The 13,666-nt window shown below is 32.1% G+C and overlaps 1 long non-coding RNA gene and 1 pseudogene across 1 annotated transcript; both read left to right on the forward strand.

Annotated features, from left to right (window-relative positions):
- Window positions 1-7,944: 7,944 nt before the first annotated feature.
- On the forward strand, window positions 7,945-11,714 carry LOC131074316 (alpha-humulene synthase-like; annotated as a pseudogene).
- Window positions 11,715-11,720: 6 nt separating this feature from the next.
- On the forward strand, window positions 11,721-12,914 carry LOC131074300 (uncharacterized). Its single transcript, XR_009113042.2, has 3 exons — window positions 11,721-11,789; window positions 11,923-12,000; window positions 12,488-12,914. It is a non-coding gene; the product is annotated as an uncharacterized LOC131074300 (long non-coding RNA).
- The last annotated feature ends 752 nt before the right edge of the window (window positions 12,915-13,666 follow it).

Here is a 13,666-nt window from a genome sequence, read left to right on the forward strand (position 1 = left end):
ATACCAGTTAAAGATTCATCTTGGATTTGTTAGGCAGAGGCTGACCACCTTGGTTTTCCTCTGACCCCAGCAAAGTGAGAGGCTCACTTTTTCAATAACCCTTGATGTCTGATGCACGAGCATCCTCAATTCATAGCAATCTTGCATCAACCAAAAAAACATTTTCCTTTCTATTTTTCTTTATGTTTGCAGTTTCAGTTTTCCTTTCTGTGTGTCCCATTTTTGGCTCACCGGATCCTGTGGAGTTGGATTCTACTTGAAGACTTAATCATCTTTCTTGTTTCCTAGCCACATCACATTCAAATCACTTTCCGACAAGATATCATTGTCGGTTTCCATGACAGTTTCTTGTTGCCAGTTTCCTTTATACCCGTTGCCTGGACCTATTTTGGTGATCTACCTGAACCCATCCTGAAGATTGTGGAGCCTTAGGCATTGATTTTGATGTTCCTTGGCATGTGGCCAACCTTTTCCCATGATCTATGTTTCATCCTTTATATTTTCCAAAGGAATCTCTTGGAAAAGGCCGACCTTGTTGTTTTCATGTTAGGTCTTGTTCTTTGGATTTTGATCCCTTTTGGGTCAACTGGAGAATATATTTGTAATTATGCTTTAGAATGTAATCAATGAGAGAATCAAGTAGCTAGGTTGTGTATAGAAGATAGATATCTTGATTGAAGGTTTCAGTTGTGACCTATTCTACTAGGCCTATGAGCTGGTATGTTGTAACCTGATTGTTACTGGTTGGATGTAATCAGATTTCATGCAATAAAAGCTACCTGTTTTGCATTGCCTCCATCATATCTATCCATTTCTACTGTGTTTACTCTTTTTGATCGGTCTAGATTGATCTCTTTGATGTCCCTCCTCACTAGTGACTGCATCAAGTGGTATATGAGCTGGTTTGTGAACCTATTGTTGGAGAGAGTGTCGATTATGCACCGATTGGTTGGAGAGGAAGTTGAGGCAACTTGTAGACTTGTTCAAATTACTGAACATAAGGCAGAGAAAGGTTTTTAGGTAGACCACTAATCCTAGAGCTTGAGCTTGAGGCAGTTAGTGGGTGGAGACTTGAATAGATCGCCGATTGAGGCGGGTTGTAGTTTGGACTGGTAGATAGCTGTGGAGAGGCAACCAAAAGCTGTAGTCAGATTGTCGAACCCCTAAGGCAGTTGCAAGTACCTACTGATAGATCGTCAAACCAGATCAAGTGATAGGATTGACTTTTCAATTAACCCCAAGAGTATGATGCAGGAGCACCGGTCTAGTTCTTACAAGTTGGACACTTTTCGATGGAATTTCTTGAGAGTATGACATTTCTTCCAGTTTGAGTGTTTAGTGTTGTGTTCTTGGGTTTATTACCTTGTGTTCATGATCCTTGTCATATTCGAGCTTCATGGCATTTGGTTTTGTTCCTAGTGAGTTATTGATTCCGATATTGACCCAATTGATATGTTCTTACCGGTTAACCTAGCAGTATGTTGAATGAAGTTGGATTGGGTTGCAGTTGATCTCCGTGACTTGCAAATCATTGGAGATGTTTCTTTGGGCCTTGACCAATATTTATGGAGGTCCATGCATCGTTTTAAACTTTTATGCTTTTGGAGATGTTTTTAGTGATTTGAGTCGACATGTTATCATTGCACGTTTCATGAACTGGTTGGTCTTTGGGCTGACTTGATTGAGTTTCAATTACTTACGAATGGTATAAAAGGTGGTTTGTGAATAATTTAAGGTGTAGAAGTTAGAAGATAGAAGACAGAGTTTTGAGATTGAGCAAACATGTAGATCTGATGAGATTCTAATCCGGTTGGACTAAGGCTAGAAGGCTAAGGTTCGGATTAGGGTAGAATCGAAAAATTGTTCTCAGAAGCCAATATAATATGAGGATGATATGTGGATCTTGTAATTGTTTCATAAGAATTATTTGTATCCTAGACTGCGTTCCAACATATGGCATGTGTAATCCTTCAGACTATAATAAGGTTTATTCATGTTATTTAACGGTTATGTGTTTTGTGTTGTTACAGGTTGTTCTTGTTGTTTTGTTATCGGTTACTAGTATATCTTCCATGGTTTATGTGTTAAGCTGGAAGGTTGGGTTGTCCTTCATTGGATCTCCCTGCCTTGTCTGTGTCAATTGGTTAAGGTTTTTAAAAGAGATCTACTGACAGTAATCTTTATTTCTAAGTTGATTCAGATAAAATCTTAATCGTTGTAGCATATGCTAATGATGTAATATTTGGAGGAAATGATGGTATGTGTAGAAGGTTTGTTGGTGAGATGTAGAAGGAATTTGAGATGGCCATGATTGTTGTGTTGATTTTTTTCTTGGAATGCAATTTAATCAAAATAGCAAAGGAATTTTCAATTCTCAGTCTAAATATGTCAAAGAGTTGTTGAAGAAGTTTGGGTTGGAGAATTATAAACCGGTTTGTACACCTATGAAGTCCTACCAAATGCAAGTTATCAAAGCATGATAAGTCTCCTAAGGTTGATGCAAGTAAGTATAGATCAATGATTGGAGGAATATTATATCTGATTATAATCAGACCAGATATCATGTATTTTTATTTTTTAGTAGCTATATTTCAGTAAGAACCAAAAGAATCACATCTTATTATAGTGAAAAGGACTTTTAGATATTTAAAGGGAAAACAAGAGTTTAGATTGTGGTATCCTAGAGATTCGGATTTAATTTTGATAGCATATAGAGATGCAAATTAGGTAGGAAGTGTTGATGACAAAAAAAGTACAAGTAGTGGAGCATTTTTCCTTGGCTCGTGATTAGTTACTTGGTCAAGTAAGAAGTAGGATTTTGTGTCTCTATCCATCACTAAAGATGAATATATTGTAGAATATTCATTCCATGCATAGGTACTTTGGATGAAACAAACTTTGAAGGATATCGGTGTATTGTTTGATGAACCTATCTCAATTATGCACGATAACACCAATGCAATAAATATTTCTAAGAATTTGGTATAACATTCCAAAATAAAACATATATATATATTCAGTATCACTTTTTGAGGGGAAAGGTGTTGGATAATTAAGTAAGGCTTGATTATGTATCTACGAAAGAGAAAATTGTAGATATCTTCACAAAGGCATTGTGTAAGGTTACTTTTGAGTATCTTTGGTAGAAGTTAGGGGTATTACCCCTTCCTAGCTCAAACTAATGTGTATTGGTCCAATAAATTGCATGATCATTCTTGTCTAGACTGATGCTTCGGGGATTCCTCTCAGGGGGAGTAGAGTAAGTTTCATAGGGGGAGATATGCATGCCTTTGTCCTTGATGTCAAAGGGGGAAACATGCAAAGAAAATGATGAGGCAAATAATGATGTAGAGAGACATGCACATAAATAATATAAGTGAGTTTTTTTGTTTGTTGTTGATGGATGTTTCCATCAGTGACAAAGGGGGGGATTGTTGCAAATGTGATATTGATGATGTTGATATGATCGTCATGGTTGTCATTAATGTCAACAAATGATGTTATGAGTTGGTGATCTGGAATATGTTTCTCAAACTGTTTGGTGCTCTAAAAGTTATGCTCCAGATGATGTCTAGTGTTGACTAGTAATTGATAGTGTTGGTTGTTATCTATATTTCTCCATTTTCTGGATATGGTGTTGATTGCTTGGATTCATGTTTATCTTGGTTATTTATTTATTTTTTAAATTAAGAAGCATTATTTTGGTTCTGGTCCGATCTAGAATTGGAGACTATGTAACGTGTTGATCTGATCAATGAAGTGTGTTGTGGTGTGGTCCACTTCTCATTCTTTTCCACCATGAGAATTCTTAGTGCAGATCTATTTTAAATTATGTTTAGCCAACTTGGAAGGTTATGTAGTTAGGAGGACAATATAAGTAAAGGATGACTACAATGAATGAGGTATGGAAGACATGCAAGATTGATGTTTGATGTGAGAAGTTGTGAAAAGTGTGTAGTGTATTGTTAGGTACCGAAGGCTATTTTGGCATTGCTATTTGTGGTAATTGTATCATAGTGGTGGATTTTATTTTTTTCTTTCTCTTCCAGTAGTGAGCCATCCTATAGTGAACATTTTGGTAGTGAGACACCTTTATGAAAATCAACTTAACTGGTGTCACCCTAACAAGTGTTATATATTGAGAACTAATGTTCTTCATGGTTTTTCCCTTCTAGAGATTTCCATGTCAGATCTGGTGTTCATTGTGTATGATTTCTTTGTGTATGTACATGCTTTCATATTTACATCTACTCATAGTAAATAACTCATATGTTGGTTATTTCAGATCTATGAACGAATCAAAAAGTTTAATTGACAACTGATTCACCCCCCTCTTACTCAAGTCTAGACATTCAACACTTAAGACATCAACATAGGACTATGTTGACATCTTAAGGGGGGTATTGCATATTTCCCTCTTTGTACTATATTTTTGTATATATTTTGCATGTCTTATACGGCATGTTTATTGTCAAAACTAGATAAAACGAAGTCTTATATGAGATGCTTCGTGCCTAAAACTAGATACAATACTTATATGTCCTATATGGGGTATACATTCTCAAAACTAGATAAAACAAAGTCTTATACAAGATGTTCCTAAAACTAGACATATATTTGTCTTATATGGGGGTACACATTCTCAAAACCAGATCAACAAAGTCTTATACGAGATGTTCCTAAAACCAAACACATTCTTTCATTTCATGTCTTATACTTGATTTATTGCATACTCGAAACCAGACTAAACAAATTCTTGTACAAGATGCTTAACTCCTGAAACTAGGCAACAACATATGTGATGGGATGAGTGGAACTAGTAAAACATAGCTAGACTATTCAGACAACCCTTATCCCCAACACAGATCACCTAGCATAACACAAATTGCTAGCTCACAACATCCATATCCTCTCTTTTCTCTTCCCCGTGAGCTAATATATTTTCTATTTGTGGATCATAGCTCATCATTTGGTGCATGCTCTTGATCTTTTTATGTGATTATTTGTGTTCTTGTAATGGCATTCCAAGAAGGATATTAGTGGTTAAGACATTTTATTATTGAGTTCCCTTCAACTAGTTGACTTAGAGCCTTTTTGTGTTTTGTGTCTTTGTTTGCCTTTTTTGTCTTTATCTTCTTTTGTGTGTCCTTCCACAAGATTGTGTGAGTTAAGATCCTAAGATTGTGGGCTTGGTTACTTGAGATTAGTGATGTCTTATCTCCTTATGATCTTGTTCCTAATTTACCCTCTCTCTTATCCTTCTACTTTATGATGAGAATTTTCATGGGCTCATAATATAGTTAAAGTGGGGGCTACATGTAGCATCATAAATTGTAACTGGTCCAATTTACACCTCATGTTTGTGCTCTTACTTTAGCATGTCCTATCTCCATACCCTCTTGAAGTCTAGTTTGACCCTATTCTACAACTTTGATATGAGGAAATAGGTGCAAGATCTATACTCAAAAAATTTGGCAGAGTTGATAGTAATGAACACACTCAACTTTTGAGGACAGAAAATTTAGAGGACTAGGGTGGATCTATGCTACTTGGTCTCGATAAATTAGGCCAAACTTCTATGAACAAGTTTTGAATCTATTTTTTTGCCCAGATCCTAGTCTATGGCTCTATGAGATAACTATAGCATTTTGTATTCATTAATTTACTTCAATTATCTCTCATTTTGTCCTAATTTCACAATTACATTCCAAATTACACTAAGAAAGAGGATAACCATTCCCAATCAAGGCGAATCCAATCAATATCTCAACTATTTTCTCATGTGGATTGAGGCAAGATCTATTAGATTCAACCCTCTTTAAATATTTTGGTTAATTTGGATTATTAGTGGTCTTAATTGGTAAAACCCTAAACCAAATTACACCATTACAACATGTATACAAGTATATGTGCATATGTATATATACATGTATACATATATACACATATATGTATGTATGTATGTATGTATGTATGTGAATATACATGTGTGTGTGTGTGTGCATATATATATGACTTTAAGTCAAAAGAACACATATGGGTTCATTAAACATAAAAAGTCGATTAGGGTTTTTGAATTAAAATAGCATACGAGGTTTTACACATATGCATTAAGGCTTGTAATTAGGCTTGGATGATGGGGCTAAGGCTTGGGAGCTTCGTTTTCCTCCTTTCTACCATTTTTCTTCTTCCAATTTGGTTTCTCAACTTCCTCCTCAATCGGTTTACACAATATCAAGTGGGTATTTTTAAAACTACGATGATAATTTCACACGTTTTCTAAGATTCGAATCGAATTAACATATTAATTGTTAATTTTGTTTTAGTAATGTCTTCATAGTTCTCGAAGACATATGTGTACCATTTTTTAAATAATATTAGACCTACTTGTCCAATTTTAAAATAATTTATATATTATTGTTTTATACTTTATTCTTTACACTTTCAAAAAAAAAATTGAATTTTTTATTATTTTGGTGCAAGTTATGTGACCTGCATGAACATGTATCTTATTTTCAAGATCCATCCACTCCAAAAAATCATAAAAATAATACTTTTAACAAAAAATACACAACTTCTAGTACCTCACTCTTAACTATATTTCTACCAAAGGGCGTTTCAAAATACTAAATGCAACTATAATTTTTTTGACCTACACACCAAACACTATGTTATGTTTTGCTAAAAAAGAGAAGGAATACTTGAGTGTGTGGGAAAAATTTGACCCTCTTAATCTTATCCATTTTTTAAAAACTTTAGTAGTTTAGAAATTACATTCAAAGTATTGCAACTCTTGTTTTTATGGTATCTTCAAATTTTAAGTGCACGAGTCTCAAATTGCTCCTCCAAGTTCAAGTTTAGGTGATTTCAAAAAAAAAGAGTGGCCACTTATACTCCCCTTTTTGTTCACCATCTTGGTACACTTACCCTATTATGGCACATGCAACATTAGCATATTTATAATGTTAATTTGTAAGATGAGAGGCTCCATGGAAAGATTGCCTCAGCTGTTTCTTGTTCTGTGGGTGGTCATCCTAAGTGTTCAGAAGGAGAGGCTATAAATGTCAATAGTACTAGACGATTAAATTTTTTTTATATAATTAGAGATGGTCTATATAAAAAATTTCTATATAATTACATCATCTACAAATCAAATTCTTTCTTTACCCTAGATTTTTGGTAAATTATAAACTTAAATGGTACCTATTGTAATAATGTTTTTGTTACTACAATTCATCTATGCTTATTTAGATTGAATTGTAACTTATGTTTTAGATGAAGATGGCATGTTATATGGTTTTCATATCTATTTCAAGTATAAGTTTTATATATAAAACAAGTGTTCTATGTCTCCAACCTTTATTCAAATTTGATTTTTTAAGAAAATTATTTGATTAACATTCTCATTTTAATTTTTATTTCAATATAATTGAAATAAATTGTACTCCACCTCAAAAAAATTATTGTACTTTATTTTTTTTGTGAAAATATTATTGGTTTGAATTTTTTGCCATACTCTTAGTTGTACGACTTCTACTCACTTTATGCCTATAACCAATTGTAATTTTCTTATGAACCTACTTGCTATGTTTGGTTCTTTGTGGTCCCTTGTGTCCCCTATTTTATGTGGCAATGTCTTAAAGGGTTCTAGGCCTACATTACTTGGTAAATATTTTACTGCTATAGCTCATTAAGGTTCTTTTCCTCCTTTGAAGCATTGTAAGGATGCTTTGGGAGGCTCTACTACTTCCACACTAAAGAAATTTGTTTTGATGCGTGATCCTTTCCCCCTATTGTGGTTCTTGAGGAGGGAGTTCAAATAAATGAGGATTTTTTTTTTCCAAAAAAGGGCTGATATGTAGGTTTGATAGATTGTGGCCCTATCTTAAAGTGATTCAAACCACTTGATTTTTTAGTAGTGAAACAACAAATGGGAAAATACAGATGGTTGATGCACTGCAATGCCTCGGAATAGATCGATATTTTCAAGGCGAGATAAAAGCAGCTCTTGATTACGTTTACCAGTCTCTTTTAAGTTTCTCTTTTCAACTATTGTTTGCATTTAGATTTGTAATTTTTTATATATGTAAAATTATTATGGAAGCTTGAAAACATTAACCAGGAGAGTTATTTTGTGGGTACAGAGCTTGGAATGGAAGTGTGGGGATAGGATTGGGAAGTGAAAGTTCTACAATGGATATTAATGCCACAGCTTTAGGCCTCAGACTTCCTCAACTCAATCGTTATCATGTCTCTGCAGGTACCCAAATAAATAATAGTCTAGATGCTTTAAAATCTCTACTAGGTATATACGTGAAGCTATCAAACAATATATTTAAAAAATGTTTTTTCACCCTTATGATTTATGTGCGTGTATCAAATAGCTCAATACATTTTGAATACACCTTTTATTTCAACATTTGAAACAAGATTAATTTTTATTATTTTTATGTTATGGATGCTGAGAAGATACGTTGATGAATTTCAAGGACAATAATGGACAGTTCATTCTTTGTGGAGTAAACAATGATAAGCATGGGAATAATATTAAGGAAGAGCATGTGATGAGAATTATGCTCAATCTTTTAAGAGTTTCGAGTGTGGCGTATCCTGGAGAAGTCCTTATGGAAGAGGCTAAAGTGTTTAGCACTGAGTATCTTAAAAAGTTATTAGAAAATTCTGGAGATACATATAAGAGAAGTTTTCTCAAAGAGGTAATAATTTCTTCTTAATATTAAATTATTTTATCATATATTTCAAATAGCCACCAAGACGCAAAGTAGAGAAAGACAAACTGGAATATGAATTTTAAGATTGTTTTTTTTTTCTTTCTAAATTTTAGCTTGTTATTTTGTAGGTGGAATATGCCCTTGTATATGAATGGCCTCGTACCTTTACTAGATGGGAGGCATGGAATTTCATAGAAATCTATGAACTAGATAATCAAAGGTATAAGTAAAATATTATTGTTGTATCAAGATATTTTAAATCTTTTATAAATTAACTATAAGATTTTATTTTTTTCTTTAGGTTGAAGACGAGGATTTTAGAGCTTGTGAAACTAGATTTCAATATTCTACAATTTCAGTACAAGTTGGAGATGAAAAAACTCTCAAGGTAATAAATCAAATAAATAAAGAGATACTCCAACGACACCACCACCACTTAACCAACATACTATGGGAAGAACCCCAGTGATTAATAGAAACTTAATTATACAAATTTGTAGTCAATTTTATTCATTTATATTATATAAGCATTGATTTGATGAAAATTCAGATTATAATATGCAATTGGATCTTGACAAGTTATCAAATAATAAAACTTATTTTGTTTGAAGTTTATTTCGATTTTTAATCTTTTCCTATAAATCTTAATTTGCATGACAATTGGTGGGTAGGTTCTAGCATCTCCAAGCTAGTTGCAATAAGGGAGTGAACAATTGAATATCTCTTTTGAGAAGTTAGTTTAGCAGATGAACCGGAGCTTTCTAGTAGTAGACTTGCTCTGGCAAAAGCCACAACCGTCATCACAATCATGGATGACATTTTCGATGACTATGCAACACCTGAGCAACTCGAATGTATTACAGAGGCCATTGCTCAAGGTTGGGATGTTTCTATTATAAAAGACATTCCAAGCAACCTCAAGACATGTATTGAATTTGTTTTCAAAACAGTTCTTGAATTGACAAGTGATGCTACTGAAAAGCAAGGGCGTGACATGATGCCTTTTGTTACAAAAGCAGTATGTATACTTCTTCAAGGCCTTTTTAATGTGCTTTATAACATACTATGTAGATTATATAGCAAAGTAATTATCAAACAAAATATTAGATTTGGTAACAAAGTGGTGATAATTTAGAGCCATTAGACATAGTTTCTATAAATTTTTACAAATAATTAGATTTTATAGAAATGGAACCTTATGAAACTAACAAAAAGAAAGCAAGGGTTGAGTAATAAGTACTAGTGGATATTTCCTAACTCTTATGATTCTGATGATTTTTAATAGAGTCAAGATACTCCTTAATTTAGATGATTGATGGATACTAATATGATTAAATAGAGAACCAAAATAAAAATATCAACTTGCTAATGACTTAACCATATGGTATCCCAAACAAGCAACAACAAACCTTATATTTAGAATGTTGTAATATATCTTTCGACACATCATCAAAATTTATTGAGGATTATTGTTAAAAATAATATATTATTACCAAACAAAACATTTCTTTATTATTTTTGTGCCCAATCTTGTACATAGATTCTAGACAATAATGACAAAAAAAATAATATTCATTTTTAGGCTTCAAGTCCATGTAAGAATTTATTTTGATCATATTTAAAAATAGAACTAACTATATAGATCTTGGAATAAAATTATCAAATAGTTCTAACGTGTATATATTGTATTGTGTTTTAGTGGGTAGATTATGGAGAAGCTTGTTTTGAGCAAGCACGATGGAAAATAAATGGATATTTTCCAACCTTTAATGAGTACATGAAATTTGTTGACTAAAGTGTAGCATTTGGACCAATATTGTTACATACCGCCCTATTAACATCTCATATTTTATGTGATGATAATATTGAGAAGATATATCTTGATAGATCCAGATTCTACCAACTCATGCGAGTGTGTATGCGGTTAATTGATGATATACATGATTTTGAGGTTTTGATTCTTTTCCCCTTTTTCATAGACATTAAATATAGATATAAATTTTATGATACATTTTAATATTAACAGAATTCTAATGTTAATGTAGGATGAGAGAATCCATGGAAAGACCGCTTCAGCTATTTCTTGTTATATGGGTGATCATCCTAATTGTTCAGAAGGAGAGGCATTAGATCATATCATCAAACTCAATAATGAATCATTGAAGGAATTGGCAAAGGAATTTTTGAAACCAGACAATGTTTTGTTTGATTGGGAGAAGATAGGCGTCAATAGTACTAGAGGAGTACAATTTTTCTATATATTTGGAGATGGCTTTACATATTGTCAAAAGGAGATCAGGAATCAAATATTTAAAGTTTTTGTTGATCCAATAGAAGTATAAAAAAGAAATCATTTTATTCATCTAAAAATAAAATGTTTTCTTTACTCTAGAATTCTAGTAAATTTCAAATTTAGATGATACTTCTAGGTTTACTCTAGTGTAATAATTTCTTTGTTACTACAATTCATCTATGCTTAGATTGAATTGCAACTTTATCCTTGATAGAGTTGATATGTTATATGGTTTTCATATACATGTTGTATAAGTTCACTATATTAAACAAGTGTTTTATGTATCTAAGCTTTATTCAAGTTTGATTATTTAAGAAAATTATTTGACTAGTGTTTGTCATTTTAATTTTTCTTTCACAATGCTATAATATAGTTAAAATATGTTGTACTCTTTATATATTTGGATGCTTAGTGATTTTGTAGTGTGCATGTCTTTTGCAATGTCTAATTTGAAGGAAGACCACATTTCTTGAGATGGTTGATGCACTGGAATGCCTTTGAAGAGAGCGATATTTTCAAGCTGAGATAAAAGTAGCTCTCGATTATGTTTATCAGTCTCTTAAATTTCTCTTTTCAACAACTATTAGCATTTAGATTGTAATTTATTACATAGAACTATTGCTTACTTTTTGTTTGCAATGCACCATGGAAACAAGGAATGGAAGTGTTGGGATAGGATTGGGATGTGAATGTTCTACAATGAATTTGAATGCCAAAGGTTTAGCATCCAAATTTCTTCAATTCAATTGTTATCATGTCTCTAATGGGTATGTATTCTAAAAATGTTTTTTCACCCTTATGATTTATTGGAGTGTATCAAATAACTCAATACATTTTGAACACACCTTTTATTTCAATATTTGAAACAAGATTGTTTTTTTTGTTATTTTTATGTTATAGATGCTGAGAAGATACATTGAAGAATTTCAAGGACAATAACAGGCAAGTTCATTCTCTGCAGAGTAAACGATGATAAGGGTGAGAACAATATTAAGGAAGAGCATGTGATGAGAAGTATGTTCAATCTTTTAAGAGTTTCAAGTGTGGTATATTTTGGAGAAGTTCTTATGGAAGAGGCTAAAATGTTTAGCACTGAATATCTTAAAAAGTTATTAGAAAATTCTGGAGATGCATATAAGAGAAGTTTTTTAAAAGAGGCAATAATGTTTTTTCTAATATAAAATTATTTTATTATATATTTCAAACAGTCATGAAATGTAAAGTAGAGAAATACAAACTGCAATATGAATTTTAAGATTGATTTTTTTTTTCGTTTGCTTTTTAGTTTATAAGTGGAATATGCCCTCGTATATGAATGGTCTCATATCTTTACTAGATGGGAGGCATGAAATTTCATAGAAATCTATGGACTAGATAATAAAAGATAGAAGTAAAATAGTATTGTTGTATTAGGATGCTTTAAATATTTTATAAATCAACTATAAGATTTTACTGTTTTCTTTAGGTTGAAAGAGTAAAAGGATTTTAGAGCTCACGATATTGGCATCTTAATTTGTATGACACTTGGTGGGTAGATTTTGGCATCTCCAAGCTAGTTGCAATAAGGGAGCGATCAATTGAATACCTCTTTTGGGCAGTTAGTCCGGTTGATGAAGTGGAGATTTCTAGTAAAGGAGTTGCTATCACAAAAACCACAACTATTGTCACAATCATGGATGACATTTTGTATGACTATGCAACACTCGAGAAACTCAAATGTATTACAGAGGCCATCGCTCAAGGTTGGGATGTTTCTATTTTACAAAACATTCCAAGCAACCTCAAGACATGTATTGAATTTGTTTTCAAAATGGTTCTTGAATTGACAAGTGATGTTGTGAAAAAGAAAGGGCATGACATAATGCCTTTTGTTATAAAAGCAGTGTGTATACTTCTACAAGGCCCTTTTAATGTGCTTTAGAACATACTATGTGGATTATATAGCAAATTAAATATCAAACAAAATATTAGATTTGATAACAAATTAGTGATAATTTAGAGCCATTAGACATGGTTTCTATAAAAAATTACAAATAATTAGATTTTATAGAAATGGAACCTATTGAAACTAACAAAAAGAAATTAAGGGTTGACTAAGTAGTGGATTTCCTAACTCTAATTTGTATGATGATTTTTTACAAATTTAAGACACTCCTTTATTTATATGACTGATGGATACTAATATGATGAAATAGAGAAACAAAAAAAAAATACTAAATTATATTGCTACATTAGAGTTTCTAATGTGTTAACCATATATAGTATATCAAAGAAGTAACAACAAACCAAATTATATATAGTATGTTGTAAGAAATATTTAGGCACGTCATTAAAATTTATTGAGGTTTAATTTTAAAAATAATATATTATTACTGTGAAAAAACAATTTTGTATTATTTTTAGGCCCAACCTTGTATATAGATTCTAGACAATAAGGACAAAAATAAGAACAATTTTTATACTTCAAATCCATGCAAAAAATTATTTTGATCATATTTAAAAATAGAACTAGTTATATAGATCATGGAATAAAATTATGAAATAGTTCTAACATGTATATTGCATTGTGTTTTAGTGGGTAGATTATGGAGAAGCTTGTTTTGAGCAATCACGATGAAAAATAAATGGATATTTTCCAACCTAT

This window comes from Cryptomeria japonica, chromosome 7 (genome assembly GCF_030272615.1).
Source record: "Cryptomeria japonica chromosome 7, Sugi_1.0, whole genome shotgun sequence".
NCBI lineage: Eukaryota > Viridiplantae > Streptophyta > Pinopsida > Cupressales > Cupressaceae > Cryptomeria > Cryptomeria japonica.